This window comes from Rhipicephalus microplus, chromosome 2 (genome assembly GCF_043290135.1).
Source record: "Rhipicephalus microplus isolate Deutch F79 chromosome 2, USDA_Rmic, whole genome shotgun sequence".
Taxonomy (NCBI): Eukaryota; Metazoa; Arthropoda; class Arachnida; order Ixodida; family Ixodidae; genus Rhipicephalus; species Rhipicephalus microplus.
Window position 1 is genome coordinate 199321212 of NC_134701.1, and position 15667 is coordinate 199336878.

Sequence of the window (15667 nt, forward strand, 5' to 3'; positions counted from 1 at the left end):
GAAGGCCCCAGGTTCGATCCCTTGCATGCACAAGAGCACTTCTTTTTTACAGTTTCAATATACGTCATTGAACAAAGGCTCATTCGTGAGACCTATGCACAGCTGTGCTTGTGGTGTAGTGGTTATCACATCCGCCTAACACGCGGAAGGCCCCAGGTTCGATCCCTGGCAGGCACAAGAGCACTTCTTTTTTTACAGTTTCAATATACTTCATTGAACAAAGTCTCATTCGTGAGAGCTCTGCACGGCTGTGCTTGTGGTGTAGTGTTTATCTCATCCGCTTCACACACGGAAGGCCCAGGGTTCAATCCCTGGCAGACACAAGAGAATTTCTTTTTTTTACACTTTCAATATATGTCATTGAACAAAGACTTATTCGTCAGAGCGCTGCACAGCTGTGCTTGGGGTGTAGCGGTTATCACATCCGCCTAACACGCGGAAGGCCCCATGTTCGATCCCTGGCAGGCACAAGAGCACTTCTTTTTTACAGTTTCAATATACGTCATTGAACAAAGACTCAATCGTGAGAGCTCTGCACAGCTGTGCTTGTGGTGTAGTGGTTGTCACATCCGCTTCACACGCGGAAGGCCCCAGGTTCGATCCCTGGCAGGCACAAGAGCATTTCTTTTTTTACAGTTTCAATATACTTCATTGAACAAAGACCCATTCGTGAGAGCTCTGCACAGCTGTGCTTGTGGTGTAGTGTTTATCACATCTGCTTCACACCCGGAAGGCCCAGGATTCAATCCCTGGCAGGCACAAGAACATTTCTTTTTTACAGTTTCAATATACGTCATTGAACAAAGACTCATTCGTCAGAGCGCTGCACAGCTGTGCTTGTGGTGTAGTGGTTATCACATCCGCTTAACATAACACGCGGAAGGCCCCAGGTTCGATCCTTGGCAGGCACAAGAGTACTTCTTTTTTTACAGTTTCAATATACTTCAATGAACAAAGACTCAACTGTGAGAGGTCTGCACAGCTGTGCTTGTGGTGTAGTGGTTATCACATCCACCTAACACGCGGAAGGCCCCAGGTTCGATCCCTGGCAGGCACAAGAGCATTTCTTTTTTTAGTTTCAATATACGTCATTGAACAAAGACTCATTCATGAGAGCTCTGCAAAGCTGTGCTTGTGGTGTAGTGGTTATCACATCCGCTTCACACGCGGATGGCGCCAGGTTCGATCCCTTGCAGGCACAAGAGCACTGCCTTTTTACAGTTTCAATATACGTCATTGAACAAAGGTTCATTCGTGAGAGCTCTGCACAGCTGTGCTTGTGGTGTAGCGGTTATCACATCCGCCTAACACGCGGAAGGCCCCAGGTTCGATCCCTGGCAGGCACAAGAGCACTTCTTTTTTTACAGTTTCAATATACGTCTTTGAACAAAGACTCAATCGTGAGAGCTCCGCACAGCTGTGCTTGTGATGTAGTGGTTATCACATCCGCTTCACACGCGGAAGGCCCCAGGTTCAATGCCTGGCAGGCACAAGAGCATTTCTTTTCTTTAATTTCAATATACGTCATTGAACAAAGACTCAATCGTGAGAGCTCTGCACAGCTGTGCTAGTGGTGTTGTGGTTATCACATCCACCTAACACGCGGATGGCCCCAGGTTCGATCCCTGACAGGCACAAGAGCATTTCTTTTTTTAGTTTTAATAAACGTCATTGAACAAAGACTCAATCGTGAGAGCTCTGCACAGCTGTGCTTGTGTTGTAGTGGTTATCACATCCGCCTAACACGCGGAAGGCCCCAGGTTCGATCCCTGGCAGGCACAAGAGCGTTTCTTTTTTTTTAGTTTCAATATACGTCATTGAACAAAGACTCATTCATGAGAGCTCAGCACAGCTGTGCTTGTGGTGTAGTGGTTATCACATCCGCTTCACACGCGGAAGGCCCCATGTTCGATCCCTGGCAGGCACAGGAGCATTTATTTTTTTAATTTCAATATACGTCATTGAACAAAGACTCATTCATGAGAGCTCTGCACAGCTGTGCTTGTGGTGTAGTGGTTATCACATCCGCCTTAACGCGGAAGGCCCCAGGTTCGATCCCTGGCATGCACAAGAGCACTTCTTTTTTTACAGTTTCAATATACGTCATTGAACAAAGGCTGATTCGTGAGACCTCTGCACAGCTGTGCTTGTGGTGTAGCGGTGATCACATCCGCCTAACACGCGGAAGGCCCCAGGTTCGATCCCTGGCAGGAACAAGAGCACTTCTTTTTTTACAGTTTCAATATACGTCATTGAACAAAGACTCAATCGTGAGAGCTCTGCACAGCTGTGCTTGTGGTGTAGTGTTTATCTCATCCGCTTCACACCCGGAAGGCCCAAGGTTCAATCCCTGGCAGACACAAGAGAATTTCTTTTTTTACACTTTCAGTATACGTTATTAAACAAAGACTCATTCGTCAGAGCGCTGCACAGCTGTGCTTGTGGTGTAGCGGTTATCACATCTGCCTAACACGCGGAAGGCCCCAGGTTCGATCCGTGGCAGGCACAAGAGCACTTCTTTTTTTACAGTTTCAATATACTTCATTGAACAAAGTCTCATTCGTGAGAGCTCTGCACAGCTGTGCTTGTGGTGTAGTGTTTGTCTCATCCGCTTCACACCCGGAAGGCCCAGGGTTCAATCCCTGGCAGACACAAGAGAATTTCTTTTTTTACAGTTTCAATATACGTCATTGAACAAAGACTCATTCGTCAGAGCGCTGCACAGCTGTGCTTGTGGTGTAGCGGTTATCACATCCGCCTAACACGCGGAAGGCCCTAGGTTCAATCCCTGGCAGGCACAAGAGCACTTCTTTTTTTACAGTTTCAATATACGTCATTGAACAAACACTCAATCGTGAGAGCTCTGCACAGCTGTGCTTGTGGTGTAGTGGTTATCACATCCGCTTCACACGCGGAAGGCCCCAGATTCGATCCCTGGCTGGCACAAGAGCATTTCTTTTTTTAAAGTTTCAATATACTTCATTGAACAAAGACCCAATCGTGAGAGCTCTGCACAGCTGTGCTTGTGGTGTAGTGTTTATCACATCCGCTTCACACCCGGAAGGCCCAGGGTTCAATCCCTGGCAGGCACAAGAACATTTCTTTTTTTTACAGTTTCAATATACGTCATTGAACAAAAACTCAATCGTCAGAGCGCTGCACAGCTGTGCTTGTGGTGTAGTGGTTATCACATCCGCTTAACATAACACGCGGAAGGCCCCAGGTTCGATCCGTGGCAGGCACAAGAGTACTTCTTTTTTACATTTTCAATATACTTCAATGAACAAAGACTCATTCGTGAGACCTCTGCACAGCTGTGCTTGTGGTGTAGCGGTTATCACATCCGCCTAACACGCGGAAGGCCCCAGGTTCGATCCCTGGCAGGCACAAGAGCACTTCTTTTTTTACAGTTTCAATATACTTCATTGAACAAAGTCTCATTCGTGAGAGCTCTGCACAGCAGTGCTTGTGGTGTAGTGTTTATCTCATCCGCTTCACACCCGGAAGGCCCAGGGTGCAATCCCTGGCAGACACAAGAGAATTTCTTTTTTTACACTTTAAATATACGTCATTGAACAAAGACTCATTCGTCAGAGCGCTGCACAGCTGAGCTTGTGGTGTAGCGGTTATCACATGCGCTTAACATAACACGCGGAAGGCCCCAGGTTCGATCCGTGGCAGGCACAAGAGTACTTCTTTTTTACATTTTCAATATACTTCAATGAACAAAGACTCAATTGTGAGAGCTCTGCACAGCTGTGCTTGTGGTGTAGTGGTTATCACATCTACCTAACACGCGGAAGGCCCCAGGTTCGATCCCTGACAGGCACAAGAGCATTTCTTTTTTTAGTTTTAATAAACGTCATTGAACAAAGACTCATTCATGAGAGCTCTGCACAGCTGTGCTTGTGGTGTAGTGGTTATCACATCCGCTTCACACGCGGATGGCGCCAGGTTCGATCCCTTGCAGGCACAAGGGCATTTCTTTTTTTAATTTCAATATACGTCATTGGACAAGGGCTCATTCGTGAGAGCTCTGCACAGCTGTGCTTGTGGTGTAGTGGTTATCACATCCACCTAATACGCGAAAGGCCCCAGGTTCGATCTCTGGCAGGCACAAGAGCACTTCCTTTTTAAAGTTTCAATATACGTCATTGAACAAAGGTTCATTCGTGAGAGCTCTGCACAGCTGTGCTTGTGATGTAGCGGTTATCACATCCGCCTAACATGCGGAAGGCACCAGGTTCGATCCCTGGCAGGCACAAGAGCACTTCTTTTTTTACAGTTTCAATATACGTCATTGAACAAAGACTCAATCGTGAGAGCTCTGCACAGCTGTGCTTGTGGTGTAGTGGTTATCACATCCGCTTCGCACGCGGAAGGCCCCAGGTTCAATCCCTGACAAATACAAGAGCATTTGTTTTTTTTAATTTCAATATACGTCATTGAACAAAGACTCAATCGTGAGAGCTCTGCACAGCTGTGCTTGTGGTGTAGTGGTTATCACATCCGCCTAACACGCGGAAGGCCCCAGGTTCGATCCCTGGCAGGCACAAGAGCGTTTCTTTTTTTAGTTTCATTATACGTCATTGAACAAAGACTCATTCATGAGAGCTCAGCACAGCTGTGCTTGTGATGTAGTGGTTATCACATCCGCTTCACACGCGGAAGGCCCCAGGTTCGATCCCTGGCAGGCACAGGAGCATTTATTTTTTTAATTTCAATATACGTCATTGAACAAAGACTCATTCATGAGAGCTCTGCACAGCTGTGCTTGTTTTGTAGTGGTTATCACATCCGCCTAACACGCGGGAGGCACCAGGTTCGATCCGTGGCAGGCACAAGAACACTTCTTTTTTTACAGTTTCAATATACGTCATTGAACAAAGACTCAATCATGAGAGCTCTGCACAGCTGTGCTTGTGGTGTAGTGTTTATCTCATCCGCTTCACTCCCGGAAGGCCCAGGGTTCAATCCCTGGTAGACACAAGAGAATTTCTTTTTTTACACTTTCAATATACGTCATTGAACAAAGACTCATTCGTCAGAGCGCTGCACAGCTGTGCTTGTGGTGTAGCGGTTATCACATCTGCCTACCACGCGGAAGGCCCCAGGTTCGATCCGTGGCAGGCACAAGAGCACTTCTTTTTTTACAGTTTCAATATACTTCATTGAACAAAGTCTCATTCGTGAGAGCTCTGCACAGCTGTGCTTGTGGTGTAGTGTTTGTCTCATCCGCTTCACACCCGGAAGGCCCAGGGTTCAATCCCTGGCAGACACAAGAGAATTTCTTTTTTTACACTTTCAATATACGTCATTCAACAAAGACTCATTCGTCAGAGCGCTGCACAGCTGTGCTTGTGGTGTAGCGTTTATCACATCCGCCTAACACGCGGAAGGCCCCAGCTTCGATCCCTGGCAGGCACAAGAGCACTTCTTTTTTTACAGTTTCAATGTACGTCATTGAACAAAGACTCAATCGTGAGAGCTCTGCACAGCTGTGCTTGTGGTGTAGTGGTTATCACATACGCTTCACACGCGGAAGGCCCAAGGTTCGATCCCTGGCAGGCACAAGAGCATTTCTTTTTTTACAGTTTCAATATACTTCATTGAACAAAGATCCATTCGTGAGAGCTCTGCACAGCTGTGCTTGTGGTGTAGTGTTTATCACATCCGCTTCACACCCGGAGGGCCCAGGGTTCAATCCCTGGCAGGCACAAGAACATTTCTTTTTTTACAGTTTCAATATACGTCATTGAACAAAGACTCAATCGTCAGAGCGCTGCACAGCTGTGCTTGTGGTGTAGTGGTTATCACAACCGCTTAACATAACACGCGGAAGGCCCCAGGTTCTATCCGTGGCAGGCACAAGAGTACTTCTTTTTTACATTTTCAATATACTTCAATGAACAAAGACTCAATTGTGAGAGCTCTGCACAGCTGTGCTTGTGGTGTAGTGGTTATCACATCCACCTAACACGTGGAAGGCCCCAGGTTCGATCTCTGACAGGCACAAGAGCATTTCTTTTTTTAGTTTCAATATACGTCATTGAACAAAGACTCATTCATGAGAGCTCTTCACAGCTGTGGTTGTGGTGTAGTGGTAATCACATCCGCTTCACACGCGGATGGCGCCAGGTTCGATCCTTTGCAGACACAAGGGCATTTCTTTTTTTAATTTCAATATACGTCATTGGACAAAGGCTCATTCGTGAGAGCTCTGCACAGCTGTGCTTGTGGTGTAGTGGTTATCACAGCCACCTAATACGCGAAAGGCCCCAGGTTTGATCTCTGGCAGGCACAAGAGCACTTCTTTTTTTGCAGTTTCAATATACGTCATTGAACAAAGACTAATTCATGAGAGCTCTGCACAGCTGTGCTTGTGGTGTAGTGGTTATCACATCCGCCTTACACGCGGAAGACCCCAGGTTCGAGCCCTGGCAGGCACAAGAGCATTTCTTTTTTTACAGTTTAAATATACGTCATTGAACAAAGACTCATTCATGAGAGCTCTGCACAGCTGTGCTTGTGGTGTAGTGGTTATCACATCCGCTTCACACGCGGATGGCGCCAGGTTCGATCCCTTGCAGGCACAAGGGCATTTCTTTTTTTAATTTCAATATACGTCATTGAACAAAGACTCATTCATGAGAGCTCTGCACAGCTGTGCTTGTGGTGTAGTGGTTATCACATCCGCTTCACACGCGGAAGGCCCTAGGTTCGATTCCTGGCAGGCACAGGAGCATTTGTTTTTTAATTTCAATATACGTCATTTGACAAAGACTCATTCATGAGAGCTCTGCACAGCAGTGCTTGTGGTGTAGTGGTTATCACATCCGCCTTACACGCGGAAGGCCCCAGGTTCGATCCCTGGCATGCACAAGAGCACTTTTTTTACAGTTTCAATATACGTCATTGAACAAAGACTCAATCGTGAGAGCTCTGCACAGCTGTGCTTGTGGTGTAGTGGTTATCACATCCGCTTCACACGCGGAAGGCCCCAGGTTCGATTCCTGGCAGGCACAGGAGCATGTATTTTTTAATTTCAATATACGTCATTGAACAAAGACTCATTCATGAGAGCTCTGCACAGCTGTCCTTGTGGTGTAGTGGTTATCACATCCGCGTCACACGCGGAAGGCCCCAGGTTCGATCCCTGGCAGGCACAAGAGCATTTCTTTCTTAGTTTCAATACACGTCATTGAACAAAGGCTCATTCGTGAGAGCTCTGCACAGCTGTGCTTGTGGTGTAGTGGTTATCACATCCGATTCACACGCGGAAGGCCCAAGGTTCAATCCCTGGCAGGCACAAGAGCATTTCTTTTTTTAATTTCAATATACGTCATTGAACAAAGACTTAATCGTGAGAGCTCTGCACAGCTGTGCTTGTGGTGTAGTGGTTATCACATTCGCCTAACACGCGGAAGGCCCCAGGTTGGATCCCTGGCAGGCACAAGAGCGTTTCTTTTTTCAGTTTCAATATACGTCATTGAACAAAGACTCATTCATGAGAGCTCTGCACAGCTGTGCTTGTGGTGTAGTGGTTATCACATCCGCTTCACACGCGGAAGGCCCCAGGTTCAATCCCTGGCAGGCACAAGAGCATTTCATTTTTTTAATTTCAATATACGTCATTGAACAAAGACTCAATCGTGAGAGCTCTGCACAGCTGTGCTTGTGGTGTAGTGGTTATCACATCCGCCTATCACGCGGAAGGCCCCCGGTTCGATCCCTGGCAGGCACAAGAGCCTTTCTTTTTTAGTTTCAATATACGTCATTGAACAAAGACTCATTCATGAGAGCTCTGCACAGCTGTGCTTGTGGTGTAGTGGTTATCACATCCGCTTCACACGCGGAAGGCCCCAGGTTTGATTCTTGGCAGGCACAGGAGCATGTATTTTTTAATTTCAATATATGTCATTGAACAAAGACTCATTCATGAGAGCTCTGCACAGCTGTGCTTGTGGTGTAGTGGTTATCACATCCGCTTCACACGCGGAAGGCCCCAGGTTCAATCCCTGGCAGGCACAAGAGCATTTCTTTTTTTAATTTCAATATACGTCATTGAACAAAGACTCAATCGTGAGAGCTCTGCACAGCTGTGCTTGTGGTGTAGTGGTTATCACATCCGCCTATCACGCGGAAGGCCCCCGGTTCGATCCCTGGCAGGCACAAGAGCCTTTCTTTTTTAGTTTCAATATACGTCATTGAACAAAGACTCATTCATGAGAGCTCTGCACAGCTGTGCTTGTGGTGTAGTGGTTATCACATCCGCTTCACACGCGGAAGGCCCCAGGTTTGATTCTTGGCAGGCACAGGAGCATGTATTTTTTAATTTCAATATATGTCATTGAACAAAGACTCATTCATGAGAGCTCTGCACAGCTGTGCTTGTGGTGTAGTGGTTATCACATCCACCTAATACGCGAAAGGCCCCAGGTTCGATCTCTGGCAGGCACAAGAGCACTTCCTTTTTAGAGTTTCAATATACGTCAATGAACAAAGGTTCATTCGTGAGAGCTCTGCACAGCTGTGCTTGTGGTGTAGCGGTTATCACATCCGGCTAACACGCGGAAGGCCCCAGGTTCGATTCCTGGCAGGCACGAGAGCACTTCTTTTTTTACAGTTTCAATATACGTCATTGAACAAAGACTCAATCGTGAGAGCTCTGCACAGCTGTGCTTGTGGTGTAGTGGTTATCACATCCGCTTCACACACGGAAGGCCCCAGGTTCGATGCCTGGCAGGCACAGGAGCATTTATTTTTTTTTAATTTCAATATACGTCATTGAACAAAGACTCATTCATGAGAGCTCTGCACAGCTGTGCTTGTGGTGTAGTGGTTATCACATCCGCCTTACACGCGGAAGGCCCCAGGTTCGATCCCTGGCATGCACAAGAGCACTTCTTTTTTACAGTTTCAATATACGTCATTGAACAAACGCTCATTTGTGAGACCTCTGCACAGCTGTGCTTGTGGTGTAGCGGTTGTCACATCCGCCTAACACGCGGAAGGCCCCAGCCAGGTTCTATCCCTGGCAGGCACAAGAGCACTTCTTTTTTACAGTTTCAATATACGTCATTGAACAAAGGCTCATTCGTGAGAGCTCTGGAAAGCTGTGCTTTTGGTGTAGCGGTTATCACATCCGCCTAACACGCGGAAGGTCCCAGGTTCGATCCCTGGCAGGCACAAGAGCACTTCTTTTTTACAGTTTCAGTATACGTCATTGAACAAAGACTTATTCATGAGAGCTCTGTACAGCTGTGCTTGTGGTGTAGTGGTTATCACATCCGCTTAACACGCGGAAGGCCCCAGGTTCGATCCGTGGCAGGCACAAGAGCGCTTCCTTTTTTACAGTTTCAATATGCTTCATTGAACAAAGGCTCATTTGTGAAACCTCTGCACAGCTGTGCTTGTGGTGTAGCGGTTGTCACATCCGCCCAACACGCGGAAGGCCCCAGATTCGATCCCTGGCAGGCACAAGAGCACTTCTTTTTTTTACAGTTTCAATATACTTCATTGAACAAAGACTCCTTCGTGTAACTTTACACAGCTGTTTCGTGTGATGTAGCGGTTATCACATCCGCCTAACACGCGGAAGGCCCGAGGTTCAATCCCTGGCAGGCACAAGAGCACTTCTTTTTTACAGTTTCAATATGCTTCATTGAACAAAGACTCATTCGTGTCCCTCTGCACAGCTGTGCTTGTGGTGTAGCGGTTATCTCATCCGCCTAACACGCGGAAGGCTCCAGCCAGGTTCGATCCTGGCAGGCACAAGAGCACTTCTTTTTTACAGTTTCAATATACGTCATTAAACAAAGGCTCATTCGTGAGAGCTCTGCAAAGCTGTGCTTGTGGTGTAGCGGTCATCACAACCGCCTAACACGCGGAAGGCCCCAGGTTCGATCCCTGGCAGGCACAAGAGCACTTCTTTTTTAGTTTCAATATACGTCATTGAACAAAGACTCAATCGTGAGAGCTCTGCACAGCTGTGCTTGTGGTGTAGTGGTTATCACATCCACCTAATACGCGAAAGGCCCCAGGTTCGATCTCTGGCAGGCAGAAGAGCACTTCCTTTTTACAGTTTCAATATACGTCAATGAACAAAGGTTCAATCGTGAGAGCTCTGCACAGCTGTGCTTGTGGTGTAGCGGTTATCACATCCGCTTAACACGCGGAAGGCCCCAGGTTCGATCCCTGGCAGGCACAAGAGCACTTCTTTTTTTAGTTTCAATATACGTCATTGAACAAAGTCTCAATCGTGAGAGCTCTGCACAGCTGTGCTTGTGGTGTAGTGGTTATCACATCCGCTTCACACGCGGAAGGCCCCAGGTTCGATTCCTGGCAGGCACAGGAGCATGTATTTTTTAATTTCAATATACGTCATTGAACAAAGACTCATTCATGAGAGCTCTGCACAGCTGTCCTTGTGGTGTAGTGGTTATCACATCCGCGTCACACGCGGAAGGCCCCAGGTTCGATCCCTGGCAGGCACAAGAGCATTTCTTTCTTAGTTTCAATACACGTCATTGAACAAAGGCTCATTCGTGAGAGCTCTGCACAGCTGTGCTTGTGGTGTAGTGGTTATCACATCCACCTAATACGCGAAAGGCCCCAGGTTCGATCTCTGGCAGGCACAAGAGCACTTCCTTTTTACAGTTTCAATATACGTCAATGAACAAAGGTTCATTCGTGAGAGCTCTGCACAGCTGTGCTTGTGGTGTAGGGGTTATCACATCCGCCTAACACGCGGAAGGCCCCAGGTTCGATCCCTGGCAGGCACAAGAGCACTTCTTTTTTTAGTTTCAATATACGTCATTGAACAGTCCCAATCGTGAGAGCTCTGCACAGCTGTGCTTGTGGTGTAGTGGTTATCACATCCGATTCACACGCGGAAGGCCCAAGGTTCAATCCCTGGCAGGCACAAGAGCATTTCTTTTTTTAATTTCAATATACGTCATTGAACAAAGACTTAATCGTGAGAGCTCTGCACAGCTGTGCTTGTGGTGTAGTGGTTATCACATCCGCCTAACACGCGGAAGGCCCCAGGTTGGATCCCTGGCAGGCACAAGAGCGTTTCTTTTTTCAGTTTCAATATACGTCATTGAACAAAGACTCATTCATGAGAGCTCTGCACAGCTGTGCTTGTGGTGTAGTGGTTATCACATCCGCTTCACACGCGGAAGGCCCCAGGTTCAATCCCTGGCAGGCACAAGAGCATTTCTTTTTTTAATTTCAATATACGTCATTGAACAAAGACTCAATCGTGAGAGCTCTGCACAGCTGTGCTTGTGGTGTAGTGGTTATCACATCCGCCTAACACGCGGAAGGCCCCCGGTTCGATCCCTGGCAGGCACAAGAGCCTTTCTTTTTTAGTTTCAATATACGTCATTGAACAAAGACTCATTCATGAGAGCTCTGCACAGCTGTGCTTGTGGTGTAGTGGTTATCACATCCGCTTCACACGCGGAAGGCCCCAGGTTTGATTCTTGGCAGGCACAGGAGCATGTATTTTTTAATTTCAATATACGTCATTGAACAAAGACTCATTCATGAGAGCTCTGCACAGCTGTGCTTGTGGTGTAGTGGTTATCACATCCACCTAATACGCGAAAGGCCCCAGGTTCGATCTCTGGCAGGCACAAGAGCACTTCCTTTTTAGAGTTTCAATATACGTCAATGAACAAAGGTTCATTCATGAGAGCTCTGTACAGCTGTGCTTGTGGTGTAGTGGTTATCACATCCGGTTAACACGCGGAAGTCCCCAGGTTCGATCCGTGGCAGGCACAAGAGCGCTTCCTTTTTTACAGTTTCAATATGCTTCATTGAACAAAGGCTCATTTGTGAAACCTCTGCACAGCTGTGCTTGTGGTGTAGCGGTTGTCACATCCGCCCAACACGCGGAAGGCCCCAGGTTCGATCCCTGGCAGGCACAAGAGCACTTCTTTTTTTTACAGTTTCAATATACTTCATTGAACAAAGACTCCTTCGTGTAACTTTACACAGCTGTTTCGTGTGATGTAGCGGTTATCACATCCGCCTAACACGCGGAAGGCCCGAGGTTCAATCCCTGGCAGGCACAAGAGCACTTCTTTTTTACAGTTTCAATATGCTTCATTGAACAAAGACTCATTCGTGTCCCTCTGCACAGCTGTGCTTGTGGTGTAGCGGTTATCTCATCCGCCTAACACGCGGAAGGCTCCAGCCAGGTTCGATCCTGGCAGGCACAAGAGCACTTCTTTTTTACAGTTTCAATATACGTCATTAAACAAAGGCTCATTCGTGAGAGCTCTGCAAAGCTGTGCTTGTGGTGTAGCGGTCATCACAACCGCCTAACACGCGGAAGGCCCCAGGTTCGATCCCTGGCAGGCACAAGAGCACTTCTTTTTTAGTTTCAATATACGTCATTGAACAAAGGCTCATTCGTGAGAGCTCTGCACAGCTGTGCTTGTGGTGAAGTGGTTATCACATCCACCTAATACGCGAAAAGCCCCAGGTTCGATCTCTGGCAGGCACAAGAGCACTTCCTTTTTAGAGTTTCAATATACGTCAATGAACAAAGGTTCATTCGTGAGAGCTCTGCACAGCTGTGCTTGTGGTGTAGCGGTTATCACATCCGCCTAACACGCGGAAGGCCCCAGGTTCGATTCCTGGCAGGCACAAGAGCACTTCTTTTTTTACAGTTTCAATATACGTCATTGAACAAAGGCTCAATCGTGAAAGCTCTGCACAGCTGTGCTTGTGGTGTAGTGGTTATGACATCCGCTTCACACACGGAAGGCCCCATGTTCAATCCCTGGCAGGCACAAGAGCATTTCTTTTTTTTTAATTTCAATATACGTCATTGAACAAAGACTTAATCGTGAGAACTCTGCACAGCTGTGCTTGTGGTGTAATGGTTATCACATCCGCCTAACACGCGGAAGGCCCCAGGTTCGATTCCTGGCAGGCACAAGAGCACTTCTTTTTTTACAGTTTCAATATACGTCATTGAACAAAGACTCAATCGTGAGAGCTCTGCACAGAAGTGCTTGTGGTGTAGTGGTTATCACATCCGCTTCACACACGGGAGGCCCCAGGTTCAATCCCTGCAGGCACAAGAGCATTTCTTTTTTTTATTTTAAAATACATCATTGAACAAAGACTTAATCGTGAGAGCTCTGCACAGCTGTGCTTGTGGTGTAATGGTTATCACATCCGCCTAACACGCGGAAGGCCCCAGGTTCGATCCCTGGCAGGCACAAGAGCGTTTCTTTTTTAGTTTCAATATACGTCATTGAACAAAGACTCATTCATGAGAGCTCTGCACAGCTGTGCTTGTGGTGTAGTGGTTATCACATCCGCTTCACACGCGGATGGCGCCAGGTTCGATCCCTTGCAGGCACAAGGGCATTTCTTTTTTTAATTTCAATATACGTCATTGGACAAAGGCTCATTCGTGAGAGCTCTGCACAGCTGTGCTTGTGGTGTAGCGGTTGTCACATCCGCCTAACACGCGGAAGGCCCCAGGTTCGATCCCTGGCAGGCACAAGAGCACTTCTTTTTTTACAGTTTCAATATACTTCATTGAACAAAGACTCCTTCGTGTCACTTGGCACAGCTGTTTCGTGTGGTGTAGCGGTTATCACATCCGCCTAACACGCGGAAGGCCCGAGGTTCGATCCCTGTCAGGCACAAGAGCACTTCTTTTTTTACAGTTTCAATATGCTTCATTGAACAAAGACTCATTCGTGTCCCTCAGCACAGCTGTGCTTGTGGTTTAGCGGTTATCTGATCCGCCTAACACGCGGAAAGCTCCAGCCAGGTTCGATCCCTGGCAGGCACAAGAGCACTTCTTTTTTACAGTTTCAGTATACGTCATTGAACAAAGACTCATTCATGAGAGCTCTGTACAGCTGTGCTTGTGGTGTAGTGGTTATCACATCCGCTTAACACGCGGAAGGCCCCAGGTTCGATCCGTGGCAGGCACAAGAGCGCTTCCTTTTTTACAGTTTCAATATGCTTCATTGAACAAAGGCTCATTTGTGAGACCTCTGCACAGCTGTGCTTGTGGTGTAGCGGTTGTCACATCCGCCCAACACGCGGAAGGCCCCAGGTTCGATCCCTGGCAGGCACAAGAGCACTTCTTTTTTTACAGTTTCAATACACTTCATTGAACAAAGACTCCTTCGTGTAACTTTGCACAGCTGTTTCGTGTGATGTAGCGGTTATCACATCCGCCTAACACGCGGAAGGCCCGAGGTTCAATCCCTGGCAGGCACAAGAGCACTTCTTTTTTACAGTTTCAATATGCTTCATTGAACAAAGACTCATTCGTAGTAGTAGTAGTAGTAATTTATTTTATTTCTTGAAAAACAAGAAAAAGGATACAGAAGCAAAAGGCGTTTCATACGCCTGACAAAGGCCTCTGCACCTGTAGTTCGTCACAGATGCACTTTTTTTTTTCCCTTTTTTTTCCTTTCTTCTTTTTTCCCTTTTTCCTTTTTTTTTTCTTTTTTTTTTGCAGATACAAACAAGCAACAAAAACTAACATGTCATGTACCACATGAGCGTTAACAAAAGAAATACAGGAATAAAAAAAAAAAAAAAACAAGCAACATATAATACACTTAGCATAATACAGATGCAGGAACATAAAATGGATGCATCGTATACCATAATGAACTACTTACTTTCTTAACATTAACATTCTACCTACTCTTTTTACACAATATAGATTAGTGATGATAAGTTATTTCTCTTTTGATCAAAATTTGTTTAACTTGTTTTTTAAATGTCCCTAGGCTGACGTCAAACTGCAAGCCATTTTGGAATTCATTTACTATTCGCGTTGATTGGTAATGCAGTGTTTGCTTTCCGTAATTTGTCCTGGTTCTCGGTAAACGCTGTAAGTTTCTTCTTGCAGGATAACGTTGGTCATTTTCTTTTTGTTTATACCACTTATTTTTGTGTACCTCTTGAAGCAGTTTAAAATAATATATTTGGTTTGCCTTTAAGATTTCATGTTTATCAAAGAGCACTGAAGTGCTCAAACGGTCTATTCTACCCTGGTAATTTTCATAACAGCGAAGTATTTTCTTTTGTAGCATTATAAGTTTGTTATAATTTTTCGCTGTTGTGGTACCCCATACTAGTATGCCGTAACAGAGTCTCGAATAGAATAGGGCATTGTACAAATTTTTCTTCAGCCACTGAGGAATGAGGGAACCAATTCTGTACAGGCATCCTACCGTTCCCGCAAGTTGCCTAACTAAATGATTAACGTGGACATTCCACGTTAAGTCTTCACTGAACCATACCCCAAGAAATTTTTGATGTTTTTCTCGTTTTATGATGTTCCCGTCAAAGCTTATCTTTATGTCATATTTAACATGTTTATTTATTGGGCGAAATATAATATATGTCGTCTTCTTGGCATTTAACTGTAGCTTGTTTTGTTTAAGCCAGTTTGAGAGTGACGTCATATATTCATTTACATTTTTTTCTAGTATTTCTAAGTGATCTGATGTGAAAAATACATTTGTGTCGTCTGCATACATAATAAGCTGTGGTGAGGCGGGTATACATACAATATCGTTAACATAAAGCAAAAAGAGCAAAGGACCCAGTATATAACCCTGCGGAACTCCTTGGGTCAACTGAAGCCGACTTGATGTGGCTGTCTTCA

General features: G+C 46.1%; 68 non-coding genes across 68 annotated transcripts; all 68 read left to right on the forward strand.

The window, feature by feature from the left end:
- Window positions 1–104: 104 nt before the first annotated feature.
- TRNAV-AAC (transfer RNA valine (anticodon AAC)) lies at window positions 105–177 on the forward strand. Its single transcript has one exon. It is a non-coding gene; the product is annotated as a tRNA-Val (tRNA).
- Window positions 178–397: 220 nt separating this feature from the next.
- TRNAV-AAC (transfer RNA valine (anticodon AAC)) lies at window positions 398–470 on the forward strand. The gene has a single exon. It is a non-coding gene; the product is annotated as a tRNA-Val (tRNA).
- A 72-nt stretch (window positions 471–542) lies between these two features.
- On the forward strand, window positions 543–615 carry TRNAV-CAC (transfer RNA valine (anticodon CAC)). Its single transcript has one exon. It is a non-coding gene; the product is annotated as a tRNA-Val (tRNA).
- A 218-nt stretch (window positions 616–833) lies between these two features.
- TRNAV-AAC (transfer RNA valine (anticodon AAC)) lies at window positions 834–911 on the forward strand. Its single transcript is given in 2 exon segments — window positions 834–870; window positions 876–911. It is a non-coding gene; the product is annotated as a tRNA-Val (tRNA).
- Window positions 912–984: 73 nt separating this feature from the next.
- On the forward strand, window positions 985–1057 carry TRNAV-AAC (transfer RNA valine (anticodon AAC)). The gene has a single exon. It is a non-coding gene; the product is annotated as a tRNA-Val (tRNA).
- A 71-nt stretch (window positions 1058–1128) lies between these two features.
- Window positions 1129–1201, forward strand: TRNAV-CAC (transfer RNA valine (anticodon CAC)). Its single transcript has one exon. It is a non-coding gene; the product is annotated as a tRNA-Val (tRNA).
- Window positions 1202–1273: 72 nt separating this feature from the next.
- TRNAV-AAC (transfer RNA valine (anticodon AAC)) lies at window positions 1274–1346 on the forward strand. Its single transcript has one exon. It is a non-coding gene; the product is annotated as a tRNA-Val (tRNA).
- Window positions 1347–1419: 73 nt separating this feature from the next.
- TRNAV-CAC (transfer RNA valine (anticodon CAC)) lies at window positions 1420–1492 on the forward strand. Its single transcript has one exon. It is a non-coding gene; the product is annotated as a tRNA-Val (tRNA).
- A 216-nt stretch (window positions 1493–1708) lies between these two features.
- On the forward strand, window positions 1709–1781 carry TRNAV-AAC (transfer RNA valine (anticodon AAC)). Its single transcript has one exon. It is a non-coding gene; the product is annotated as a tRNA-Val (tRNA).
- A 73-nt stretch (window positions 1782–1854) lies between these two features.
- On the forward strand, window positions 1855–1927 carry TRNAV-CAC (transfer RNA valine (anticodon CAC)). The gene has a single exon. It is a non-coding gene; the product is annotated as a tRNA-Val (tRNA).
- Window positions 1928–2143: 216 nt separating this feature from the next.
- TRNAV-AAC (transfer RNA valine (anticodon AAC)) lies at window positions 2144–2216 on the forward strand. The gene has a single exon. It is a non-coding gene; the product is annotated as a tRNA-Val (tRNA).
- Window positions 2217–2435: 219 nt separating this feature from the next.
- Window positions 2436–2508, forward strand: TRNAV-AAC (transfer RNA valine (anticodon AAC)). Its single transcript has one exon. It is a non-coding gene; the product is annotated as a tRNA-Val (tRNA).
- A 219-nt stretch (window positions 2509–2727) lies between these two features.
- TRNAV-AAC (transfer RNA valine (anticodon AAC)) lies at window positions 2728–2800 on the forward strand. Its single transcript has one exon. It is a non-coding gene; the product is annotated as a tRNA-Val (tRNA).
- Window positions 2801–2873: 73 nt separating this feature from the next.
- On the forward strand, window positions 2874–2946 carry TRNAV-CAC (transfer RNA valine (anticodon CAC)). Its single transcript has one exon. It is a non-coding gene; the product is annotated as a tRNA-Val (tRNA).
- A 220-nt stretch (window positions 2947–3166) lies between these two features.
- TRNAV-AAC (transfer RNA valine (anticodon AAC)) lies at window positions 3167–3244 on the forward strand. Its single transcript is given in 2 exon segments — window positions 3167–3203; window positions 3209–3244. It is a non-coding gene; the product is annotated as a tRNA-Val (tRNA).
- A 72-nt stretch (window positions 3245–3316) lies between these two features.
- On the forward strand, window positions 3317–3389 carry TRNAV-AAC (transfer RNA valine (anticodon AAC)). The gene has a single exon. It is a non-coding gene; the product is annotated as a tRNA-Val (tRNA).
- Window positions 3390–3758: 369 nt separating this feature from the next.
- TRNAV-AAC (transfer RNA valine (anticodon AAC)) lies at window positions 3759–3831 on the forward strand. Its single transcript has one exon. It is a non-coding gene; the product is annotated as a tRNA-Val (tRNA).
- A 71-nt stretch (window positions 3832–3902) lies between these two features.
- On the forward strand, window positions 3903–3975 carry TRNAV-CAC (transfer RNA valine (anticodon CAC)). Its single transcript has one exon. It is a non-coding gene; the product is annotated as a tRNA-Val (tRNA).
- A 71-nt stretch (window positions 3976–4046) lies between these two features.
- TRNAI-AAU (transfer RNA isoleucine (anticodon AAU)) lies at window positions 4047–4119 on the forward strand. The gene has a single exon. It is a non-coding gene; the product is annotated as a tRNA-Ile (tRNA).
- A 72-nt stretch (window positions 4120–4191) lies between these two features.
- Window positions 4192–4264, forward strand: TRNAV-AAC (transfer RNA valine (anticodon AAC)). Its single transcript has one exon. It is a non-coding gene; the product is annotated as a tRNA-Val (tRNA).
- Window positions 4265–4337: 73 nt separating this feature from the next.
- On the forward strand, window positions 4338–4410 carry TRNAA-CGC (transfer RNA alanine (anticodon CGC)). Its single transcript has one exon. It is a non-coding gene; the product is annotated as a tRNA-Ala (tRNA).
- Window positions 4411–4482: 72 nt separating this feature from the next.
- On the forward strand, window positions 4483–4555 carry TRNAV-AAC (transfer RNA valine (anticodon AAC)). Its single transcript has one exon. It is a non-coding gene; the product is annotated as a tRNA-Val (tRNA).
- A 71-nt stretch (window positions 4556–4626) lies between these two features.
- Window positions 4627–4699, forward strand: TRNAV-CAC (transfer RNA valine (anticodon CAC)). The gene has a single exon. It is a non-coding gene; the product is annotated as a tRNA-Val (tRNA).
- Window positions 4700–5062: 363 nt separating this feature from the next.
- Window positions 5063–5135, forward strand: TRNAG-ACC (transfer RNA glycine (anticodon ACC)). The gene has a single exon. It is a non-coding gene; the product is annotated as a tRNA-Gly (tRNA).
- A 219-nt stretch (window positions 5136–5354) lies between these two features.
- Window positions 5355–5427, forward strand: TRNAV-AAC (transfer RNA valine (anticodon AAC)). Its single transcript has one exon. It is a non-coding gene; the product is annotated as a tRNA-Val (tRNA).
- A 73-nt stretch (window positions 5428–5500) lies between these two features.
- On the forward strand, window positions 5501–5573 carry TRNAV-CAC (transfer RNA valine (anticodon CAC)). Its single transcript has one exon. It is a non-coding gene; the product is annotated as a tRNA-Val (tRNA).
- A 369-nt stretch (window positions 5574–5942) lies between these two features.
- TRNAV-AAC (transfer RNA valine (anticodon AAC)) lies at window positions 5943–6015 on the forward strand. The gene has a single exon. It is a non-coding gene; the product is annotated as a tRNA-Val (tRNA).
- Window positions 6016–6376: 361 nt separating this feature from the next.
- TRNAV-UAC (transfer RNA valine (anticodon UAC)) lies at window positions 6377–6449 on the forward strand. Its single transcript has one exon. It is a non-coding gene; the product is annotated as a tRNA-Val (tRNA).
- A 73-nt stretch (window positions 6450–6522) lies between these two features.
- On the forward strand, window positions 6523–6595 carry TRNAV-CAC (transfer RNA valine (anticodon CAC)). Its single transcript has one exon. It is a non-coding gene; the product is annotated as a tRNA-Val (tRNA).
- A 71-nt stretch (window positions 6596–6666) lies between these two features.
- TRNAV-CAC (transfer RNA valine (anticodon CAC)) lies at window positions 6667–6739 on the forward strand. The gene has a single exon. It is a non-coding gene; the product is annotated as a tRNA-Val (tRNA).
- A 70-nt stretch (window positions 6740–6809) lies between these two features.
- Window positions 6810–6882, forward strand: TRNAV-UAC (transfer RNA valine (anticodon UAC)). Its single transcript has one exon. It is a non-coding gene; the product is annotated as a tRNA-Val (tRNA).
- Window positions 6883–6952: 70 nt separating this feature from the next.
- Window positions 6953–7025, forward strand: TRNAV-CAC (transfer RNA valine (anticodon CAC)). The gene has a single exon. It is a non-coding gene; the product is annotated as a tRNA-Val (tRNA).
- A 70-nt stretch (window positions 7026–7095) lies between these two features.
- TRNAV-CAC (transfer RNA valine (anticodon CAC)) lies at window positions 7096–7168 on the forward strand. Its single transcript has one exon. It is a non-coding gene; the product is annotated as a tRNA-Val (tRNA).
- Window positions 7169–7238: 70 nt separating this feature from the next.
- On the forward strand, window positions 7239–7311 carry TRNAV-CAC (transfer RNA valine (anticodon CAC)). The gene has a single exon. It is a non-coding gene; the product is annotated as a tRNA-Val (tRNA).
- A 71-nt stretch (window positions 7312–7382) lies between these two features.
- TRNAV-AAC (transfer RNA valine (anticodon AAC)) lies at window positions 7383–7455 on the forward strand. The gene has a single exon. It is a non-coding gene; the product is annotated as a tRNA-Val (tRNA).
- Window positions 7456–7526: 71 nt separating this feature from the next.
- Window positions 7527–7599, forward strand: TRNAV-CAC (transfer RNA valine (anticodon CAC)). Its single transcript has one exon. It is a non-coding gene; the product is annotated as a tRNA-Val (tRNA).
- A 72-nt stretch (window positions 7600–7671) lies between these two features.
- TRNAD-AUC (transfer RNA aspartic acid (anticodon AUC)) lies at window positions 7672–7744 on the forward strand. Its single transcript has one exon. It is a non-coding gene; the product is annotated as a tRNA-Asp (tRNA).
- Window positions 7745–7814: 70 nt separating this feature from the next.
- TRNAV-CAC (transfer RNA valine (anticodon CAC)) lies at window positions 7815–7887 on the forward strand. Its single transcript has one exon. It is a non-coding gene; the product is annotated as a tRNA-Val (tRNA).
- Window positions 7888–7957: 70 nt separating this feature from the next.
- TRNAV-CAC (transfer RNA valine (anticodon CAC)) lies at window positions 7958–8030 on the forward strand. The gene has a single exon. It is a non-coding gene; the product is annotated as a tRNA-Val (tRNA).
- A 71-nt stretch (window positions 8031–8101) lies between these two features.
- On the forward strand, window positions 8102–8174 carry TRNAD-AUC (transfer RNA aspartic acid (anticodon AUC)). Its single transcript has one exon. It is a non-coding gene; the product is annotated as a tRNA-Asp (tRNA).
- A 70-nt stretch (window positions 8175–8244) lies between these two features.
- TRNAV-CAC (transfer RNA valine (anticodon CAC)) lies at window positions 8245–8317 on the forward strand. Its single transcript has one exon. It is a non-coding gene; the product is annotated as a tRNA-Val (tRNA).
- A 70-nt stretch (window positions 8318–8387) lies between these two features.
- On the forward strand, window positions 8388–8460 carry TRNAI-AAU (transfer RNA isoleucine (anticodon AAU)). The gene has a single exon. It is a non-coding gene; the product is annotated as a tRNA-Ile (tRNA).
- A 72-nt stretch (window positions 8461–8532) lies between these two features.
- TRNAV-AAC (transfer RNA valine (anticodon AAC)) lies at window positions 8533–8605 on the forward strand. The gene has a single exon. It is a non-coding gene; the product is annotated as a tRNA-Val (tRNA).
- Window positions 8606–8678: 73 nt separating this feature from the next.
- On the forward strand, window positions 8679–8751 carry TRNAV-CAC (transfer RNA valine (anticodon CAC)). The gene has a single exon. It is a non-coding gene; the product is annotated as a tRNA-Val (tRNA).
- Window positions 8752–8824: 73 nt separating this feature from the next.
- Window positions 8825–8897, forward strand: TRNAV-UAC (transfer RNA valine (anticodon UAC)). The gene has a single exon. It is a non-coding gene; the product is annotated as a tRNA-Val (tRNA).
- A 221-nt stretch (window positions 8898–9118) lies between these two features.
- Window positions 9119–9191, forward strand: TRNAV-AAC (transfer RNA valine (anticodon AAC)). Its single transcript has one exon. It is a non-coding gene; the product is annotated as a tRNA-Val (tRNA).
- Window positions 9192–9263: 72 nt separating this feature from the next.
- Window positions 9264–9336, forward strand: TRNAV-AAC (transfer RNA valine (anticodon AAC)). The gene has a single exon. It is a non-coding gene; the product is annotated as a tRNA-Val (tRNA).
- A 512-nt stretch (window positions 9337–9848) lies between these two features.
- TRNAV-AAC (transfer RNA valine (anticodon AAC)) lies at window positions 9849–9921 on the forward strand. Its single transcript has one exon. It is a non-coding gene; the product is annotated as a tRNA-Val (tRNA).
- A 215-nt stretch (window positions 9922–10136) lies between these two features.
- On the forward strand, window positions 10137–10209 carry TRNAV-AAC (transfer RNA valine (anticodon AAC)). Its single transcript has one exon. It is a non-coding gene; the product is annotated as a tRNA-Val (tRNA).
- A 71-nt stretch (window positions 10210–10280) lies between these two features.
- On the forward strand, window positions 10281–10353 carry TRNAV-CAC (transfer RNA valine (anticodon CAC)). Its single transcript has one exon. It is a non-coding gene; the product is annotated as a tRNA-Val (tRNA).
- Window positions 10354–10423: 70 nt separating this feature from the next.
- On the forward strand, window positions 10424–10496 carry TRNAV-CAC (transfer RNA valine (anticodon CAC)). The gene has a single exon. It is a non-coding gene; the product is annotated as a tRNA-Val (tRNA).
- A 70-nt stretch (window positions 10497–10566) lies between these two features.
- Window positions 10567–10639, forward strand: TRNAI-AAU (transfer RNA isoleucine (anticodon AAU)). Its single transcript has one exon. It is a non-coding gene; the product is annotated as a tRNA-Ile (tRNA).
- Window positions 10640–10711: 72 nt separating this feature from the next.
- On the forward strand, window positions 10712–10784 carry TRNAV-AAC (transfer RNA valine (anticodon AAC)). Its single transcript has one exon. It is a non-coding gene; the product is annotated as a tRNA-Val (tRNA).
- Window positions 10785–10853: 69 nt separating this feature from the next.
- On the forward strand, window positions 10854–10926 carry TRNAV-CAC (transfer RNA valine (anticodon CAC)). Its single transcript has one exon. It is a non-coding gene; the product is annotated as a tRNA-Val (tRNA).
- A 71-nt stretch (window positions 10927–10997) lies between these two features.
- On the forward strand, window positions 10998–11070 carry TRNAV-AAC (transfer RNA valine (anticodon AAC)). Its single transcript has one exon. It is a non-coding gene; the product is annotated as a tRNA-Val (tRNA).
- A 71-nt stretch (window positions 11071–11141) lies between these two features.
- TRNAV-CAC (transfer RNA valine (anticodon CAC)) lies at window positions 11142–11214 on the forward strand. The gene has a single exon. It is a non-coding gene; the product is annotated as a tRNA-Val (tRNA).
- Window positions 11215–11285: 71 nt separating this feature from the next.
- Window positions 11286–11358, forward strand: TRNAV-AAC (transfer RNA valine (anticodon AAC)). Its single transcript has one exon. It is a non-coding gene; the product is annotated as a tRNA-Val (tRNA).
- A 70-nt stretch (window positions 11359–11428) lies between these two features.
- On the forward strand, window positions 11429–11501 carry TRNAV-CAC (transfer RNA valine (anticodon CAC)). Its single transcript has one exon. It is a non-coding gene; the product is annotated as a tRNA-Val (tRNA).
- Window positions 11502–11571: 70 nt separating this feature from the next.
- On the forward strand, window positions 11572–11644 carry TRNAI-AAU (transfer RNA isoleucine (anticodon AAU)). The gene has a single exon. It is a non-coding gene; the product is annotated as a tRNA-Ile (tRNA).
- Window positions 11645–11862: 218 nt separating this feature from the next.
- Window positions 11863–11935, forward strand: TRNAV-AAC (transfer RNA valine (anticodon AAC)). The gene has a single exon. It is a non-coding gene; the product is annotated as a tRNA-Val (tRNA).
- A 366-nt stretch (window positions 11936–12301) lies between these two features.
- On the forward strand, window positions 12302–12374 carry TRNAV-AAC (transfer RNA valine (anticodon AAC)). The gene has a single exon. It is a non-coding gene; the product is annotated as a tRNA-Val (tRNA).
- A 215-nt stretch (window positions 12375–12589) lies between these two features.
- TRNAV-AAC (transfer RNA valine (anticodon AAC)) lies at window positions 12590–12662 on the forward strand. Its single transcript has one exon. It is a non-coding gene; the product is annotated as a tRNA-Val (tRNA).
- A 219-nt stretch (window positions 12663–12881) lies between these two features.
- Window positions 12882–12954, forward strand: TRNAV-AAC (transfer RNA valine (anticodon AAC)). Its single transcript has one exon. It is a non-coding gene; the product is annotated as a tRNA-Val (tRNA).
- A 216-nt stretch (window positions 12955–13170) lies between these two features.
- Window positions 13171–13243, forward strand: TRNAV-AAC (transfer RNA valine (anticodon AAC)). Its single transcript has one exon. It is a non-coding gene; the product is annotated as a tRNA-Val (tRNA).
- Window positions 13244–13313: 70 nt separating this feature from the next.
- Window positions 13314–13386, forward strand: TRNAV-CAC (transfer RNA valine (anticodon CAC)). Its single transcript has one exon. It is a non-coding gene; the product is annotated as a tRNA-Val (tRNA).
- Window positions 13387–13457: 71 nt separating this feature from the next.
- TRNAV-AAC (transfer RNA valine (anticodon AAC)) lies at window positions 13458–13530 on the forward strand. The gene has a single exon. It is a non-coding gene; the product is annotated as a tRNA-Val (tRNA).
- A 367-nt stretch (window positions 13531–13897) lies between these two features.
- Window positions 13898–13970, forward strand: TRNAV-AAC (transfer RNA valine (anticodon AAC)). The gene has a single exon. It is a non-coding gene; the product is annotated as a tRNA-Val (tRNA).
- A 73-nt stretch (window positions 13971–14043) lies between these two features.
- Window positions 14044–14116, forward strand: TRNAV-AAC (transfer RNA valine (anticodon AAC)). The gene has a single exon. It is a non-coding gene; the product is annotated as a tRNA-Val (tRNA).
- The last annotated feature ends 1551 nt before the right edge of the window (window positions 14117–15667 follow it).